We start from the raw sequence: 7,744 nt of genomic DNA on the forward strand, positions 1-7,744 counted from the left end.
ACTGAAGACGATGAACGCAGTGGACGTCCAAAAGAGGCTGTTACCGATGAAAACGTGAAAAAAATCCACAAAATGATTTTCAATGACCGTAAAGTGAAGTTGATCGAGATAGCTGACACCCTAAAGATATCAAAGGAACATGTTGGACATATTATTCACGAATATTTGGATATGAGAAAGCTTTGTGCAAAATGGGTGCCGCGTGAGCTCACAATCGATCAAAAAGAACAACAAAAAACAATGCTGAAATTGAACGAATTGGGCTTCGAATTGCTCCCTCATCCACCGTATTCTCCAGATTTGGCCCCCAGTGACTTTTTCCTGTTCTCAGACCTCAAAAGAATGCTCGCTGGTAAAAAATTCAGAAGCAATGAAGAGGTAATCGCTGAAACTAAGGCCTATTTCGAGGTTAAGGACAAATCGTACTACAAAAATGGTATCGAAAAGTTGGAAGATCGCTATAATCGCTGTATCGCCTCTGATGGCAATTATGTTGAATAATAAAAACGAATTTTGGCAATAAAATGTGTGTTTCTATTAAACGATACGAACTTTTCAGCCGAACTGTTAGTAAGCCATCACTGTGAGAATCGACTTTTAGAGGTTTGCGGGATCGAGTGCTAACCTGGTGCAATCCTCTTTGTGCTGATGCCTTCCTCAGATTAATTAAAAACGTTTAGAAAACAGTTTGGAAGATTTCTTTTGGAAATTACTATAACACCTTTCATTTGAATTTAAGTTAGTGAAATTCGATTCAATCAAACATGAGATTATATCATTTTCTCATATATGCTTGAATGATTTTGACCATTGTACTGGAAATAATTCCTAACCTCACAACCGTGAACTTCGATTCGTTCAACCATCCAATAATGTGAACTACACATTGAAATGGTTTTGATCTCAATTTAAAAGAATTGGTAAATTTTCTGCAATGAGTTTATTGGGCCGTAGACTATCATAATCTGAAAACTAGTGAAATTTATCAACCGTTTTAAAGAATTCACCACTCGTCATGCGGTTACTCATAAAAAAATACTCTTGAAATTGATATTTTCTACGCTAAACACTCTGTGCCTCGGTACTCGGAAGTTGGATCTAAATAACAAACGAGAATTTTCAATGGATTCTTGGGACCTTTCAGTTAAATCTGAGATAGTGAAAATAGGTTGAGCAATATTCGAGAAAAGGGAGTGACATATTTTTTATTTTTTAACTCACTTCACCATGCAATATTGGAACTCGGTCCCGGAAACTTTTAGAAAGTTAAGTGGCATTATTTTTACTTTTTCAGGGCATATTACTTTGAAGACGAAATCAAGAGACTTTGCATATTACCTTTTGAGCTTTTTGTCACTCACTGTTAGATGGTCGAACCGATTTTCACAAACTTAGATTCAAATGAAAGGTCTTATATTCGATAATATTCTATTCCGACTTCCGGTTTCAGAAATACAGAATGATATGCATTCCGATTCCATAATAACAGTGCAATAAGTTCAACTTTATTCGAAATTGCATTCTCTATTTTGTCAGAAATTTCTCAACGACGTCCACAACATAAGATGCGAATGAAAGATCTTAAGATTCTTTGAAAAGCTCCCAAATTAGAGCCGGATATGACTTCTGATTCCGGAATTACAGCGCAATGAAAAATGTTCAATTTCATGAGCACTTTATCACAAGTGATGGCGAAGAGGCGTGCAATTTTTCATAAAACTGACTTGTGGATTCTTGTAGTTTGCAGATCATGTTAGTTTATTTATACATAAACCATGAACTGGTCCCCAATTTCCGAAAGCACCGATAGTAGTGAAGAAAAACTTTAAAAACGGAACTTACTTCGTTTTCTCAGCAATGGTTCAACGGATTTTCTCAAATCTTGATTTAAATTAAAGTTCTCATTGTTTCAAAAGCTATTTTGCAATTTCATTCGGATTCAACCTCCGGTTCCGTAGTTATAGAGCGGTGAGCGTCAAAATTTTGTATAAAATGACTATGCAAAACCGGTACGTATTGTTACGAAGAAAGAAAGAAAACAAAACACTGCCTTCATGAACGATCCACACAGAACGGAAACCTATTGAAAAAACCTGTTTTAATCCATCTAGTGGTGTAATGATGCCTTTCTCATATATAATACTGTGGTATTCTATTCAAAATGTTTTTCTCCGATTTTTGAAAGAAACCAAGGGATTGTTTGTGCATCAACTAGTATAACATAGAGAATGGAACAGTTCTCTTATCGGTTAGGCCATCCATTAGAAAACGAAGTAGGTTCACTATTATGTGTATTATATGTACAGCACCGGAACCCGAGAACCGGTATAATCGATCGGATCGTCATATACCATTCGATTGAGTTCGTGGAGTACGCAAAATGTCTGTATGTGTGTGTATGTGCGTATTTATGTATGTAACATTATTTTGCATTCACTTTTCTCGGAGATGGCGGTACCGATTTCCATACACTTAAATTCAAATGAAAAGTCTTGTATCCCCATATAAAGTTCCTAAGTTTAATTTGAATCTGACTTCCGGTTCCGGATTTACAGGGTGAAAATAAGTGCACTAATTTTTCTCAGAACCGGTAGGCAGCCATACAAACCGATTCCGAGTATCCTAATTCCCGGTTTTCGAATAACGACGGGAGATAATAGTCATATACTCAAAAAGTAGAGGCGGTTTCCTTCAGAGAAGGCAGAACCGATATTCTCAATCTTAGGTTCAAATGAATGATCTTATGCTTCTACCAAAATTTAAGCATATTCTTCGGATTCAACAAATATTAACACCATCGTTTAAAGGACAAAGTAAAAATCGTATTAAAACATCCAAATTTTCTAAATCCAAATGAATTAATTCAAGAGTTTGTACGTCATGTTAGTTGATGGCCATGAGAATCGATTTCGATTATACCGCTTCTCGGGTTTAAGTGCGGGAAGTACCTACATTCTGTTACATAAGAGCGTGGTCATGAGAAAATGAAAAAAAAACCCAACAAGAAAATACTTTTGAATATTGTTTTATTAGATCAAACACATTAAAAGCAAGTACAATCCCTTCAGCGTTAATAATGGCTTGACACCTTCGAGACATACTTTGAGCAAGATTTTGCGCGTATTCTTCTGAAAGTGACCTTGTGTGGTCGGTTTGTCTTAAGCTTCATCTTCATTTGAGCCCAAACGTTCTCAATCGGATTGGCATCGGGCGACTGAGGGCTAATCCAAGATCACGACACCGTTTTGCTCCTTTGCCCATTCAAGACGTTTTTGCACATGTTTTTCACTCAACATCGGTTTTTGCAAAGTACTTCAAAATTTCAAATTGTTTGCGATCGAATGTCTGCGAACTGTTCTGTACGATATATTGAGCCTTTTTTGGTCAATTTTCAAGCACCTTTGCATAAAGTTATTGTTAGATTCTTCAAAAACCGGTCACAAATCACTTTTTCGTCTTTTTACGACAATACACCGACAGAGCCGCGATTTGGAGAGTCGTCGATATTTTCAACTTCTTTAAAACGATCCACCCACTTACTCACAAACTGTTTCGAGTTTTTCATGTATTTCGCCGCGGCAGCTTGGGTCATTTAGGGAGCTTTCGGGTGCGAGCACAAAAAACTGCTTCGAAGCGCGTAGCGTACGCGGTACTCATTTTGGAAATCGAATTGTAAACAATAGTCAGCTGATTTATTCTCACATTCCATCAAAGACACTACTGCCCTATCAGTTAAAAAAAAATATCACACCATTCCACTTCACCGATCGTAATCGTGACCACGCTCTTATGTAACAGACTGTACAATTAGTGGCACTCTCTTCATTTTATCAGAGAACTGTTTCATTCTGAAGGTTATACTAGTTAATGAACAAAGAATCTCTTCTTTCCAGAAACGTAGCGAAACATTTTGAATAGAATATGGTTGATATGAGAAAGGCATCATTACACCACTTGGTGGTTTAAAATAAGTTTTTTTTCAATAGAAATAGCATTTCATCACAGCGGTAACTTGAAATACTGGTGTCAGCAAACGTTTATTTGTGCTGTTATATCAGCAGAATGAGAATGTGCGGTGATTCGCCTGTTCTAAACTCATTGAAAGATGAAAAAATACCGAATGAAGATTGATGTGTAGTAATATAGTTATTAAAAGCATAAAGTAATGTTTACACTTATGGTGTGATAACAAATGATTATATTGATAATAATAACAAAAATATTACTCCCATTTAACTTGAATTTCATATAGGTACAGCAGTACAAGGAGCACAGGTTTTCGTTTAATTGACTCAAAATCGAAATAGTGCATGAGATATGAATCAACCCGATTTAATTCAAAGTCTTTGTGAAAGCAAAATTTAATTTTTATATTGGAATATATTTTTTATATGTTGGTAAAAATGTCTAAGCGTCATATATTTTACGATTCGGATAAGTACGAAAATTTCAATTTCATTTTGAGAAAATCAACCTTTAGTTTCGGAACCAGAAGTTGGAGCTATCTCAGTCGGTGTTGAACAGTCGTTCGCACCGCACGCGTATAGCTCTTGGCTCCTGGAATTTTTTTTTTCTGGCTACCTAGAGTTTCATTGATTCAAGGCTTCAGTCTTTTTCAAGGCTACCTGAATCACTAACTAAGTGACTAAGTGATACAAAGAGTGATATTAGAGTGACTAAGTGATACAAAGAGTGATATTAGAGTGACTAAGAAATTAATCAGCCTTTTTTAAGGCTAGCTAGGAGTCTAATCGAAGACTAATTTAGCCTAGTTAATTTAATTTAAAATTTCATTAATTTCAAAAATGCCTGCGTCCAACCGGAAAGGCAACAAGCCTAAGGCTAAAAATAATTCAATACGGAATAAATCACAATCCGTTATTCAACATTTTTCTAATAACATTCACGATCTTATAGAATCTGAATGTAAAAATAAAAGACAACGGACGGATTTCCCTTCCGTTGATCCTATGCCGTCTAACAATATTTACGAGATTCTTCCTGAATCCGATTGTAGCGACATAGAAGAAAATTCTTCAAAAATTCCCAAAATGGACGCTTGTCGTTCTGGGAAGAAACATCAATCTATGCCACCAGTGACGGTGATGATTTCCGACTTCAAAGCATTCCGTACTGAGCTTTCTACTTTTCTCCCGGAAGTAAAAGTCTCATTTCAAATCGGACGAAGAGGAGAATGTCGAGTCTTGGTGGATGGATTGGAAGATTACGAAAGTCTTATTCGATATTTGTCCGAAAAACTTCATAAATTTTATTCATATGATATAAAATCAGACAGACCCTTCAAGGCTGTCTTGAAAGGATTATCAAATGATCAAAGTATTGATGAAATTAAAAATGAACTAAAAGAATTGCTTGGTTTTGCCCCTTCCCAAGTAATACTTATGAAAAAAAGAGCGAATGGTACTTCTAAACCACGCTCTGGAATTTCCCATGAACTTTACCTAATACACTTCAATCGAAGTGATGTAAACAATTTGAAAACTTTAGAAAAAGTACGTTTCATTTCCCACATTAAAATTCATTGGGAACATTATAAACGGCATAATCGTATTGCAAACTTAACGCAATGTCGTCGTTGCCAAGGCTTCGGTCATGGAACCAAAAATTGTCATATGGATATACGGTGTTTGAATTGTGGTAAATCGCATTCGAAAGACGCTTGTCCAATGAATGAAACCACTGATAAATTTTCATGTTCAAATTGCAATGGAAATCATAAATCCAATTATTTGAAATGTCCTGTCAGGGAAAAAATTTTAAACGCTCGTTCGCTTAGACAACAAGTCAAATCAACGACCTTAAATTTACAGAACATACCTGAAAATTCTTCTAAGGCACCTGCCAATTCGTCTTCTAACGAAAACAATTTATTGACAGGTAGATCGACCTCGTCATCATCTTCTTCTAATGTCAGTTATGCTGGTATATTAGGTAGAAATCTATCTCCTATTTCTTCTAATGTAAATAATCAAAACACAGGACCGCCTTGCAGTTCTTCTTCTAACGAAAACAATTTATTAATAGGTAGACCGGCCAAATCATCTTCTTCTAATGGCAGTCTACCTACAAATATTCCTTCAATGCCATTCGCTTCTTTAAATGAAGTCGATTTAGGCGATATAACTGAAAATAAAATGATCTACCTACAAGATCAACTTTTTCAAATGATCATCCAAATGAATTCGACTTCATCACTTTTTGAAGCATTTCAAATCGGATGGAAATTTGCAAATAATATTATAATGAATTTAAAATTTAACAGTGATGTTAAATAATTATTTGAATATTTTAAATTGGAATGCTCGATCTTTGAAATCGAGTGAAGATGAATTTTATAATTTTCTCAAAGTTCACAAAATTCATATTGCCATTGTGACAGAAACTTTTCTTAAACCAAATGTAAAATTGAAAAGTAATCCACATTATGTGGTTCATCGATTTGACAGGTTTACTGGAATTGGTGGTGGAGTTGCCATTTTTGTCCAACGGCAAATTAAACATCGAATTTTACCTTCTTTCAATACTAAAGTTATTGAAAGCTTGGGAATCGAAGTTGAAACCATTCATGGAATTTATTTCATCGCTGGAGCATATTTGCCATTCCAATGCACCGGCGAACAATTAAATTTCTTTAAAGGCGATTTGCAAAAACTTACAAGATATCGATCGAAATTTTTCGTAATAGGGGACTTAAATGCTAAGCATGTCCAGTGGAATTGTAGGCAAAATAACAGTAATGGTAAAATACTTCATAATCAACTCTCAGCTGGTTACTTTACAGTTCTTCATCCCAGTAATCCTACTTGTTTCTCTTCCGTGAAAAACCCGTCTACAATTGATCTGGTTCTAACAGATCAAAGTCACATTTGTAGTGAACCGATTACTCATGCTGATTTTGACTCAGATCATCTTCCTGTAACATTCAGACTTTCCAACGAAGCTATAATTAATCCAATTAGTTCTATTTTCAACTATCATAGAGCAAATTGGTTGGATTACAGATCTCACATTGAAAATCATGTGGATCATGAAACTATTTTAGAAAATTCTGCGGATATCGACACAGCAATTGATAATTTGAATCATTATATTATCGAAGCTAGAAATCTTTCAGTTCCCAAAGCTCAAACTAAATTAAATTCTCCTATCATCGATGACAATCTTCAACTGCTCATTCGGTTGAAGAATGTTCGTCGACGACAATATCAACGTTCTCGTGATCCTGCTATGAAAAACATAGTTAAGGATTTACAAAAAGAAATTAAACATAGATTTACTCTTTTGCGAAATGAAAATTTCGCTAAAGAAGTTGAACAAATTAAACCATATTCTAAACCTTTCTGGAAACTTTCTAAGGTTCTTAAGAAACCTCAGAAACCTATTCCTGCTCTCAAGGAAGGAAATCAAATACTTCTTACAAATGGCGAAAAAGCTCAAAAACTTGCTCAGCAGTTCGAGAGTGTCCACAATTTTAATTTGAACGTTGTGAGTCCTATTGAAAATGAAGTCTCACTGAAATATGATCATATTTCAACCCAAGTGTTATCACAAGATGACATTATTGAGACGAATTTTGATGAAATTAAATCAATTATTAGAAAACTTAAAAACATGAAGGCTCCTGGTAATGATGAAATTTTTAATATTCTTATTAAAAATCTTCCCGATGTTGCCTTGAGACTCCTGGTTAAAATTTTCAACAAGTGTTTTTCATTAGCTTACT

The sequence above is a fragment of the Malaya genurostris genome, chromosome 1 (assembly GCF_030247185.1).
Source record: "Malaya genurostris strain Urasoe2022 chromosome 1, Malgen_1.1, whole genome shotgun sequence".
Classification (NCBI taxonomy): domain Eukaryota; kingdom Metazoa; phylum Arthropoda; class Insecta; order Diptera; family Culicidae; genus Malaya; species Malaya genurostris.